The 13,846-nt window shown below is 29.0% G+C and overlaps 1 protein-coding gene across 2 annotated transcripts in view; it reads right to left on the bottom strand.

The window, feature by feature from the left end:
- The window catches only part of LOC111675243 (putative uncharacterized protein DDB_G0277255), a 54,827-nt gene that overhangs the window by 39,702 nt on the left and 1,279 nt on the right, over positions 1–13,846 (bottom strand). The gene's annotated exons all lie outside the window — the stretch shown is intronic.

Genomic DNA, 13,846 nt, shown 5'->3' on the forward strand with positions numbered 1-13,846 from the left:
TAATTATCTTGGTTTGACTTTAATAGCATATTTACTCTATAAATTCAATGTGTCAAGTTTTGTCAGTTGAAATTTGGGACCAAATGTGGATTCATGTTATTCAAAGATTATCTGAACGTAAAACGGGATCATGTTTAACTACAATTGTGGAATGAAAAAAGACATCAAATATTGATTACTTCATTACATTTCCAGCATTTTTCAGTTGTTCAATGTTAAAAAAAATAAAATATTATTTTATAGCATATTTTTTTTTTAAATTTTATGAGTTTATTGTTAGTTTTTACTACTTATTTAATGTGCTTAAAACACTTTTTAAGATCATATTTTTGTTTTTCCTGGTGAAACCCAATTTTGAGATCATTATACAGTAATTTTATTGATCGACCTGTTTGAAAAGTAAAAGGCCTTTAAAATGGGCACACTGCCTCAACATTTTCCCGCCGAGAAGTGTGCTCATGTTTGGGTAAGTTATTTTATTTGAATGTTGCACACTCACATAAACTTGTGCCTGTAATTCGCTACATGTTTGCTGATGGTAATGGGCTGCAGACAACATGCCAGACATGCATGCAACAAATGTTGTTAGAAATGCTGTTCGAAATTTCAAGTAAGTTTTGGCTCTTGTTGTTTGTTGTTGTCGTCGTCTTTTGCATTGCAATGCATAGAAAATTGAACGTGACTCAAGTTGTTTTTATTATCGCATAAAAAAATTAAAAATAAAAACTGAAAATAAAAAAAGTTCAATAATATCTTATATGGGGTTTGACAACAGACGCAACAACGTCCTTGAGATGTGTTTTCATTTCTCTTCCACAAAATTCAAGAAATTTTCAACATAACATAACTACACAGCAAACGAACAACATGCCAATGAATGCCATCATGTCATTTTGAATAGAATAAATGTTCAGGTAATTTCTTGTATCAAATCATGGATATATAGATGCGTACATTAGGGTACCTATAAATATTATACACTTTGTAGCAATATCTGAGATGGCGTTATGGCAGTAGAAGTAGATATTTTTGTTAGAGTAAAAAAATGTTCACTATACAATAGTTGAGTAATGAAAGACAAAAGAAAATTAGATCCAAATAAGTAAGAATGTATAGTCGTGACCATGATACCCTACACCAGTTATAAGCATGTCAAATATATGCGACTTTAAAGCTAAATAACTCCTTTTTTTGCAAAATTATTATATTTAGCATAATCATTACAGGTTGGAAGGAGACTAGGTGAAATAAGGGACTGATATCAACCAACATCAATAGGATTCGTCCTTGGATTCAAAAGTAATATCGAATTATCTGAATTTTTTAAATATTGTAGTTTGATAAAGCGGTTTACATGGACAGAGAGACAGATAGAGGGACATGGCTTATTCAGCTCAGAAAATTATGGGTTTGGACATACTTTATGTTATGGCACCATTAATTCTATGTATTATAAAAATCAGCACAAATCAATATCTTGCTCTCCGTCACGTACACAGATTCAAGATATATTAATTATAAGGTAGTGTCGTCGGCGAATTCAGAAATACCGAGCGAATTCATTTTATTTTTTTATATATGGGGTTTGACAGTATGACTACACTTCGAAGTGCCAGCATACTGCCAAAATACATATACAAAAGATCATCTGTTAACACTTATTTAACCTTAGTTAACCTTATAATTAATATACCTTGCACAGATTGGACCATTCTTAGAAATTACGCTCAGGAAACCCAGTTTCCTGATATTTCATAGTTATAGGTATACGATATATTCTACGAAAAGCAGCTGCACAGAAATGATTTTGAATCTATTGAGTTTTCATATTTGCGAAATTTGGTTACTCCCTACTTTTTTATTACTGTTTTCTGAAGGTATTATCAACACATTTGTTCATTGTTTGCCTATTTATAATAAATATTACAATAAATTGACAAAAATCTATATCAATATGTTTGAACTTTCAAAAAACACATGTTGAAGACTATATTGCTGTGGCGGAAACTGTCAAGCCTCAGTTCGTGATTATATTCATACCAAATAGGTCCACTACCGATGCTTTGACGCGTCATAATAAAATGTGTAATGTTTTTAAAAAGGTTAAGTAAAACCATTAGAAATATCGGTGTAAAATATTTATATTCATAATACTGAGTTTAAAACGTAGTTACTGAAAAACTAATGTAGTACACGTTGATAACGGAAATGTTCGACTTTAACCTAAAGGAGTTGTATGATATATCGATTTACTATTTTCTTACATATTTTTATGCATTTCAAATGCCTCAGCATAATTATGACACACGAACATTAACGAATTTATTTGCATTTAACATATTTCCATAATAAATCCACGGTTTAGTGGAGAATAAAAATAAATTTAAAATTCTATAAATAGAAGTAAAGCAAAAGGCATTTGAGTACGGCTTATATACGTACATATGTACACATATGTATATTCATATATATGTACGCACACACGTTATTAACAATTTTTACAACTTATTTCAAATCGAATGAATTTACAGTATTTGTGGAATGCATGGGACACGACATCGCTAGTTTGTTTGTGGTTTTATTAACTTCCATTGCAATTGATTTTTTTCTCTTTTCGATCAATCCTTTATAGTTTTATGTGTTTGATTTTACACACAAATAAAAATAGCTTTTGTGTTAACCTGCTGATTTCATGTAACTAAATAACCATCAACTAAACTAAGCCAACATAACATACTAGCAAAGTAAGCAACAAACCAAACCATTCAACTAACTAACAACGAGTCCAGTATAAACATACCCAGTTCTAGTGTGCATCCATCTGTATACACTGATCTGATGTGGAGTGTTGTTGTTGTGTGTAGGGACCATAATGAGAACAGTAAATAATGTCGTCAGTAGGTCGTTAATTGTTTAAAAGGAAAATATAATAAGGACATTTTAGTGACATTTACGACTGTTTCTTTTTTTATTTTTTTCTTAGGATTATTTCTGTGTTTCTGCAATTCATTTTTAAAGTGAGTGTTAGCACACGACAAATATACTCGTTTTCAATATTAAGGTAGTTAAGGAATACTTTTAAGAAATCTGACAATTTACAGTGACTAATGAAAAAATCGTATCTTATTTCTTAATGTGGAAAAATTCTTAATTATACTTCTCGAAAAAGTAGTAAAAAAGAATGATAACTCAATAATGTTTAACATTTCTTATTACAGCTTTTTGCCCAAATAGTGACATATTCTGTTGGCATCACAGCAAAAATAAAACGAAGTACTTCCAAAAGAATAGCATTTATCTTCTATCGAAGTAATGTTTAATGACTTCCGAAGTGAAGATATATTTGAGTGGTTTTGTGTTAAATGTCTCTATTTTTATTAATGTTAATATTATTTAATATAATATTATACGAAAATAGACTTTACGATGTTAAATTAATGCTGTTTAAAAAAATTAAAAATCAATAAAATTTGGACATTTTAAATATGTTTGTATATTATATTTTAAATTTCATTTTCGTTTTAGAAAAACACAATTTTTTATTTCAATTGGTCATCTGAACGTTATTTGATATTTTATTAAGCCTATATCACAATTCTTATAAAAAAACAATATTCTCGGGTTCTGTCTAACGACACAATTTTTAAAAATATTTCATTAAAATTTCTCACTAATTGCAGTAAACATATAAACAGTGTTTTTTCATTTTGTGCATCAAAATATTTTTAGATGGAATTTATATTCTAAACATGACTTATTTACGCAGACAACAACTTCATATATTTTTACAACGGAACGTGAAGAGTCTTATTTCATTCCTTGTAATTTTAAATAATATGCAATAAAAAAACTTAAAAAGGTTGCTGACTTCAAATTCGGACTGCATAGTCTCGGATAACAGTCTCGTTTTTATGATTTATAAAAACAAACTAATTTATGTATGCATGTATATGAAAAATATTATAATACAGAAAATACATTTAAAAACACATTTATAAACTTTTTTAAATGACGACCTTTAAAATTTTTATGAATAAAAATTTCACAGTTATTTCTTTCAAATGTTTGTATAACTAAATATATTTTGTATAACTAGTGTTGGTCTAAGTTTGTAATGCAGATTTCAAAGTGCTGTAGGAATTATGATTTTTAACGCCTGCACCTTGGGGAGGCAAGAGTAAAATGAATTTTAAATTTGGAATTTTAAAGTTATTACACAATTTTATAAGTAAAACAGAGAATAAGATTTTGAAATATTTTAATTTTTTTTCTTTTTTGTTGCAGTTATCCAGAATGAGAAAATTTATAATTTTTATTTCTTATTTTCTAATATTCTAAAAGACAATTAGTTCACAAGTAGTACAGAATACTAATTATATATTTTTAATAATTTATTTTGCAATTAAACCCACTGTAAAATAAAAAAAAACATAACCTCAGACAACAAAATATATTCTCACGCCATTCATTTTTTAACGCCTTCGCAATGACTGACAGTTTAAAATTGTTTGTCATTTACTTACTATTACAAGTAGACACTTCCAAGAATTGAACAAGTAAGAGTTCTATATTAGGCTGTACCTTATCTTATATACCCTTCACCATGATGTGTCAAAAAACAGTCAGTACGAATTTTATTACAAAAAATCAAAAAATAACAATTGCAAAACTGTAAGATACCAAAAAGTTCAATATTATAGAAATTTTAAAAAAGTACCTTTTTTAAAGGTTAACCTTTAAAAAAGGTAAGAATTCTTACCGAAAAGGCCCATTATATAGGTTTTTATCTTGTCAAGGCCCTACATGCTAAATTTCATGCTTGTTTGTTCAATATTATAGAAAATTCAAAAAGTACCTTTTGTAGAACATGGCTAAATCGACTCCACTATCTATAAGGATCCAGAATATATACTTTATAGGGTCGGAATATTATAATTTAGAAATTACAAACGGAATGACAAACTTATATTTACCCTTCTCACGAAGGTGAAGGGTACAAAAACGAAATTAAGGTTGAAGATGATTAGTTGAAAATTTGCAGATATTCTTAACTACAATGAAAGCTTAATCAATATTAACTTAGCAGGTAGAACTTCAAAATGGTTATAATAGATTCAAGGGACCTCTATATGTGTGACTCCGTCAAAATTTTATAATTAAAAAGTGCCACAACCACTTCACACATAATGCCCATTTTTATAAAGAAATACTAAGGGTTTTCATATAAACGTTCAAAAGCCTCGCAAACTGTGCAATCTGTGCATTTTCGACTTTACATTGAATTTGTCACAAATTGTATTTGCTTTTAGTTCCACAACACTGACGCATTTGAATGCCTACTGAACTATAAACTAAATTTTCACTTCTAAATAATACAGATAGACATTTGTGCAAATGTGCAAGTTTGCACACGTGTTTCATGAATCCCCTTACGAATTTTTATGATTTAATACTTAAAACTAAAATTATGACTTTGTTTAGCGAGATTGGTTTTTGACAAAACTGTAATCGCCATCACATATACATATTCCCCTGAAATGCAAAAAGGCGTAACAACCCAACAATTTCAAATCGAATTGAAAATGGTCCACTGTTGCAAAATTAGGAACTCTACTGTCAAATACTCCGTGCCTCCGGGTGCATGTTACCTTAGTGAAATCTTCAATTTGGTGTTATTTCAATCCCGATTAACAGAGGTGTTATCAAAACATCTAGTCAGCCGGGACTATAAACTGGTGATGTCAAATGTATCCTTTGCTTCGCCTTGGAATGATTTGACATGAGGTCTAACCAGACTTGTCCTGGCTGATCAGTTGGTTGAGGATACTTCGGGATCCACGTAGTGGCTGTGGTTTGATACCCAAAATCGCGGATAGAGATTGTTAGTTTAAGGACTGATATATTCTATACCTTATGGGTTAGAATGGAACTGATTCAAAAATTGGTGAAAGATCGGGAAAGTCTTTATATATTGGATTTAGTATGATTTTTTACACTTCGGGGAAGTTCTTCGGTGTATTGATACATGCTACGCGAATAATTGTCGAGGCAATTATTGGAATTTATTGACTTTGGAAATTCCTATTTCCTTCGTCACATAGATTGTTTCATAAAAGATGGATCCTCATCCATTTGTTGGGTTTTTGGAATGGGTCATTGCTGATGGGGACTGCATTTTTAATAATGCAATCTTTTATGGTAGTCATCTTTCTGTATATCCGGAAGATCGTATTCACTGGATGTTGGTGTTTGTCTCCCCTTCTATTGTTTTTTCCTTGTCGGGGTGATTAGGCTTGATCCTATGCTGCCTGTCATTCCGCAACGGGGCTACTATGTGAAATAAGAACGTCAAGCCAGTTGTTCACTATAAGCACTCTACATTTAAATTCAGACAATTTTTATTAAAAACTATATTTTTTATTTAAAATTAAGAAAATAATATTTGGAATTGATCTTTTTAATATATATGTATGTATTTCACTTGCAATTTAGATAAGAAAAAATACATTTCAATTGTTCGTTTCCGAATTTTAAATGGATGCGCACTTTTTTGGAGGACTTCCTCTCAAACGATGCAAAGTGGTATAGGAAAAAAAAAGAGGGAAAAAATTCGGTAACTTCTAAACGGTTAATCCGATTTTAATGAAATTTGGTATGAGGAGGTGTTGCCAAGTTTAGGTTTTGAATTTGGACCTTATAGGCCAACCAGGGGCCCGGCGGGGGGTCCTCAAATTAGGACACCTCGGCTTTGTTAAATTTTTAAAACGATCATATTTCTTCATTTGAGTTCCGATTTAAAAAAATCGTATATAGAATCTCCTCATCGAGGACTATAAAAAAAATCGTCGTAGCAGTAAATTATCTGTTATAATTTAGGAGATATTCGCATGTGAAATTTAAAATTTTAAAATTTTTAGCGTCCTTACTTTAGTTTTTTGATAATAGCGGGTCCAAATATTCCCTTATATCAATCAGTGAAAGAATTATGTAAAAATCATGACTGAGTCCAAAGTTATAGGCATTTTAATTTAAAAAACGCGATTTTTTGCCATTTTTTGGGAAAAAAGTATCTTTTTCTTTTTAAGTTATCTAAAAAGTTTCTAAGAAGATGTATATAGAATTTATACTTTTTGAAAAGCTGACTTTACATAAAATGCGATAAATGAAACGAAACCTAAAAACTTTAGATACCGAGGGGACCAGGTCCATCCAAAAAAACCCTATTTTTATGGAAAATTCAATTTTGAGCAAAAATTCTCAAATCGCATAGTTGATATCAAATTATAGTGACCTATATGACCCAATATGTTCTTAATCATTTTGTAACGGGTTTCGATAACCCCACCCCTGGTCTGGATATAATAGGCAAAAAACCAAAAAATCCCAGTTTTGGTATTTTTTCAAACTTTGCTGGGAATTCCGGGATTTCTAATAAGAAAATTCGAAATTTTTATTTAATTTTGGATTTTGAGTAAAAAATCTACCTAACTGTAAAATTTCATCAAAAAATATTCATAAATAAAATTTTTATTGCAATTTAAAAAATTTATATCTTCGCAAAAACTGAATAAAAAATATTTTTTAATTTTTTTAAAAAAAGCATTCCGCGAATTTTTTAATTTTCAAAAATTATATACAGTTTTTAAAAATAGTGAAAATTATCTTTCCAATGATTATAACATGCCTACCTAATGTTTTTTAAGTGACAAATTTATTAGGGAAAACTCAACATCTTTTAGAGAATTTACCTAGCACTATTATTTTCATCCCTAAGGTTAACTCTTAGATTTGTTACATATATTGATGAAAATAAAAGTACTAAGAAAATTTTCTAAAAGATGTTGAGTTTTCCCTAATTCCAAAAAGTATAAATTCTATATACATCTTCTCAGAAACTTTTTATATAATTTTAAAAAAGATACATTTTTCCAAAAAATGGCAAAAAATCGCGTTTTTTATTTTTTAAATTCAAATGCCTATAACTTTGGACTCAGTCATGATTTTTACATAATTCTTGTTGTTGAGCGAATAAAAAAGAAAGTGTCGAAAATCGGGAATATTATCAAAAAAACTAAAGTAAGGACGGCAAAAATTTTAAAATTTTAATTTTCAAATGCGAGAAATGCGAGGAGATTCTATATACGAAATTTTTTAAAACGGAACTCAAATGAAGAAATAGGATCGTTTTAAAAATTTAACATAGCCGAGGTGTCCTAATTTGAGGAACCCCGCCGGGCCCCTGGTTGGCCTATAAGGTCCAAATTCGAAACCTAAACTTGACAACACCTCCTCTTTGTGCATACCAAATTTCATTAAAATCGGATTAACCGTTTAGAAGTTACCGAATTATTTCCCTCTTTTTTTTCTATACCACTGTGCGATTCGTTTTAAAGAATTCTAAACTATTTTTTAACCTAAACTATTTATTAAATATTTTAAAGATTCCGACAATTTTTACACCTATTTTGATAAAAAAAGACAAAATAATATGTCTTTTAAATATATTAGAAATTAAATATATTAAAAAATTATTAGAAATTATTTTGTAAACCAAAAATACTCTACAAAAATCTTATGATTATTTTTCTCAAAATTAGCTGAAAATTGTGGAATTTTTGAGACCAACATAAATTTAAGTTAACTTTTTTTTTGAAAAAATTATATTGAGGTCATATTTTTTAATCGCTAACAGAAAAGTGAGGACTATGTTTATGTATTAGGGATTTTGCAATTCCACGCCTTTCCGCGCGTTTTTATACCCTTCACCACTATAGTGGGGAGTTGCGTTTGTGCTGATGTTTGTAACACCCAAAAATATTGGTCCTACACCCACCTTAAAGTATACACATCGAATTTCTGAGTCGATTTACATATTTTTTACTCTTTACTTTCTACTGTTTTTCGGATAAATCGACTAATATTTTTTTTATTAGTAAATGCATTTTTTATAATGCATTTACTGAATTCACAAACGAGTTTAATAACCGATACAACTCGGAAAATTGTTACCGATTAATTTCATTTAGATGTTAAGGCGTGCTTTATCAAATTATCTTGTAACAGAAGAAACACTGCTTTTTTCGTAAAAAATAAAACTTTAAGGGAAGAACAATTTTCTTTTTAAGATAACGTAACAGAATTGTAACAATCGCAAAAAACAAAACTAATACTATAAACTAATACTATAAGGACTTGTTATAGTATTTTTGATATTTGCAAAAAGTGCTGCAAAATTATAACCCTAATACACATATGCGTTTTGCCTAGAATTTTGAGGTAATTTTATTTATATTAAACATTAGCTTTTATTTTGTTTCTTTTATTTTAAGATAAACAAACGCGAAATGGAAAAGTGTTTACAAATCACAAATCTAATATGCAATAACATAACAATAATAACATGTGGCTGAAATGTCCACACCAAATGAACACTGCAGTTGATTGAAACTGAAACTGATTTGTGATTTAATGAAATACAGACTAACCTATAGTCCAATAGATAGACAGACAATATACGTATGTATGTACACATTCAGAGACAGAAACGATTATTAGTGATGGTTGATTGAAAATGTCATTGAACGTATATGGCCCTTTTTATGCGTATAAATGTATGTATGTTTTTAAAATATTTTCCAATTTATTATTCACACAATACTTGTGAAACCCACAGGAAAACAGAATATTCTTTTTTTACATGATGCATTCAATTCGATAAATTACTGATGGAAAATGATTATTTGTTTATGTCACTATTAATAAATAAACCAAGACATGACTGTTTTCTTCAGTTTATTAATGCGATTATCATGAGCAATAATTAAGACGACTACGACTTATTATCGCAATCTGTAAATTAATCAGGAATCAAATGAAATTGATTTCTTTAATTAATTTATTTTTTAATGTACATGTACGTTAAAGATGTATATTACATTAAAAAGATAAACTTTATTTATACCCATAATAACGTTTATTGATTGAAAAGGATTTGCTACGTATTATTTTCTATGATCTATTTCAAGCATGGATGTTATAACGTTAGTTTATGAAGAAATGAAAATGCTTTCGTTTCCTTATCTCTTCATATTTATACTTTAGATTAAACGTTTTTGTAACAAATCGAAGTATTGCTCAAAGACCCCATAAAATAAACTTATGGGTAATTTCGTTTAAAGTGACTCAACTTACAAAATACTTTTGGATTAAATTTGCATCAAGGTTAGTGTATGGGATAATTGGAAAATCTCAAATTTTCAGCTCTATCGATCAAAGACTGCCGGGGTTAGAGGAAGTTTAACTTATGTCCAACTTTCACTCCCTCAAACTCCGGTAGTTCTTGACCAATAAAACTGAAAATTTAATTCTGAATGAATATTTTTAGTACTAACTTTGGACTTTGGATTTTTTAGGTTACTTGACACAAAATTGCCCTTTTGAATTTTGATGTCTCTTTAAGACAATAAGACTTGAACAAAGGATACTAGGAAACTTATGCCTTGAATGAAATGTTCGTTCTGTGTTAATAAAGGGTCCCAAGAAGAGAAAATATAGAATATATATATAATATATTAAATAGATTGAACCGGTAAGACGATTTAAAAAATAAATTCAATTAACTGTTAGTCTCAGACAAATATGACACTCTTACGTTCTAATGAGGGAATGATAATTCTAAACAATTAACTTTTCTTTTTAATTAAGATTAAGTATATTTATAAAGTCGGTTAGCTTAGCATCTCTTAATGCCTTATATGAAATTAGATCGGATGTTGTAATGGACAACAAACTGACCATGATGGTCATTCTGGCCATGAAACCGTCTTTGCTATCCGTCGAGAATGCCTATCATTAGGGTCCTACAGTGCTTAAATAGTTGGTAGCTACTTTATTAACCTTGAAAGATAAATTCAATCTCTTACCAACTAATCCAGTCATTTTAATGCGTGAATTAAATCATTTCAAAGACGATACCAGTTGTGAGCGTTAAAGTTATTTTCTGATCAATAAGAACGCTTCGTCATAAGATTTATAATGATTATTATGACCTGTAATAAACATAGTTATCTCCAATTATTTCGCTGTACTCGCATTTTCCAGGCGGTTATATTTTTTAAGGGGACCTTATTTAGGGGTAGGGTCAATTAACCAATCCTCAGATTTTGTCTTGTAAGAAACTTATTTATGAATGTTGAATTTTATCGCTGTACTTGTTTTTAAGCCAGTAGAGCGTTAAAATTATTTGCTGGAGGAGACCTTATATGGGTGTAGGGTGAATTATGTATCGATACTCAGAAAATATGAGAGATTTTGGTTGTATGAAACATATTTGTGTGGAATTTCTAATCGTGAACCAACATTGCCCATATTGCCGTGAACCAATATCTGAAAGTTGAAAAATATCCGCGTAAATATTTGCATAAATTGATCTATGAACTTAAAATCACTTAGAGGCACATATTTCATTGATAATTTAAACTATTGTGATAAAATTTGACACAAAAATGTCCTATATATATCTCACTCGAAATTCTTTTAATTGGTCTTAATTTCCATATAAGGTCCAATTGTGAAAATCATTTAAAAGTATAATTTTATTGAATTGGAATAAAATTCGACTTGAATATCTTTTGTGTACTTATAAACCATTCTAACAATTTTTTTTCCAGGGAACTTTTTGGTACTTTGTCGTTTTTCATTTTTTTTTGAGTTTTCTATAATACTTTTCATAGGTACTTTTTCGTTGTTCAAAATGTACCTTTTGAATTTTATTTTGGTACTTGCTTTTTAAAACACTTTATCCAGAACGGTATATAAGATTTGGCAATAGAAAATAGAATTCTTACTTGTTTCTTGTTCTATTTGACAAGCATAGCATATTCTCATATTTGCAACAAATGTCATTAGTTTACCTCAAATAGAGCTTTAATCAGATATAATTTGATCGATAACCTGACAATATAACACCACCAATAAATAAATTTAAAATTACAAAAATAACAATAACGTCTTTCTTTTTCATTAAAAGTAATCATATGTTTGTAATTCGCTTTTTTTATAAATTTCGCTTTATGTTTGAAGAACCGATAAAAATAAAACAAAAAAGAAAGTATTTTATCTTCTAAAAAGAAATACTTTTACACATACTTATGTACATATTCATATATTTTTACACATCTTAGAACAAAAAATCACTTGTAGTTTATTTATTACGTTTGCCAAAAATTCATTCACTTTTAATTTGTGTAGTATTTTCAATTTTGTTGATTATTATTATTTTCTTTTTTGGCAGTAAAATATATTTGAATATAGTATTTGTTGGACTACGTACAAGTTTACATATGTATATATACATACATATATGTATGTATATTAACCAAAATGTATGCAGATGTGTAATGCAAATGTACATGTATGCATTTCCTTATACACATAAAGTAAAATTAGTATTAATTTTTTTAGAATTATATTTCAAGAGCAAATGGCACACGAACAGTGAGTATTATCGAATTAAACGTAATGTTTATTAAATATGTCCCTCTTTATGGAGAATTAATATAATAATTATGTTAAATTTGAAGTCCAACTTGTAAGATGATGGAATTATAGCAGTCTTATATCAAGTTCACACGAAGAGTTGAATTACTTAATTCGGCTTCTGAATTACAACATGGAATCAACCCGTTTCTACGACACATTCGAAATTCGTTTTGATTATTCATTGCCATGATGTTTTTTCTTTCATTGTTTTATACACGAATACATATGTATGTATGTATGTATGTATGTATGTATGTATGTATGTATGTATGTATGTATGTATGTATGTATGTATGTATGTATGTATGTATGTATGTATGTATGTATCCGTGTATATGGTACAAAAATAAGTTTGTTACATTATTATAATAATTTAAGTAATATTAACTATTTTGCTCTATTTATTTGTAGTTCTATTTTATATTTGTCTCCAGCAAATGAAAACAAACCGCTGATTATGATAAATGCTGAATAAAATTAGAGATGACACTAAATAACGTATATCTTGTGTAATCCGCAGCCAAATTTTTGTATGGCCAATAAAGTAATTCAGTTCGTAAATGGGGGTTGAATTAAGAATGAGCGTAAATGACGAATAATTGCATCGTGTGAACGGGGTATTAGTAAATCGTAATTTTAAAATAGAAATAGTTTTGTAATGAGTTTCAAATTGTAATGAGATTCAAATTGCGACACAATTAGGCTTTTGACTAACTAAGAATTGAGCTTTTTTTTGAAACCCGAAGAATCGAAAATGCAAATACGACAAAATTATTAAAATCATGAAAAGTTTCTCCTAAGAAAGCTAGGTGTAAAAATTTTGTTTTGTAATTTATAAGTTTTTTATACAAAAAGGGACTTTTACCAATTTCATGATTAAAATCTTGTTTTATTATCGAGAAATATTATCACTCCTAATTCTTTTCGACTTTAAACTTTTAGGAATATTTGTATTTATTTTTGATAATAAATATGTATGTTTTTTCGACAAAAAAGCTTATAAATCTTGCTAGAATTTATAAAAGTTAAACCCCCCTATTCGGAGGGTACGGTTGTATGAGGGCTAGACGAAATAACTTGTACCGAGCGCCCAAGTTTTACATAGACACACAGACAAACAGACTGACGGACATAGCCAAATCGACTCAAAAAGAAATTATGTGCTGAATGGTATACTGTAAGGTGTAGGCCCAATATTTTAGGGTGTCACAAACATCAAAACAAACGCATAGACTCGTAAACAAATTGTTTAACAAGTATAACTTTTAAATTTGTTTTTATCAAATTTTATGCACCCATCACCCTT

Source organism: Lucilia cuprina, chromosome 6 (genome assembly GCF_022045245.1).
Source record: "Lucilia cuprina isolate Lc7/37 chromosome 6, ASM2204524v1, whole genome shotgun sequence".
Taxonomy (NCBI): Eukaryota; Metazoa; Arthropoda; class Insecta; order Diptera; family Calliphoridae; genus Lucilia; species Lucilia cuprina.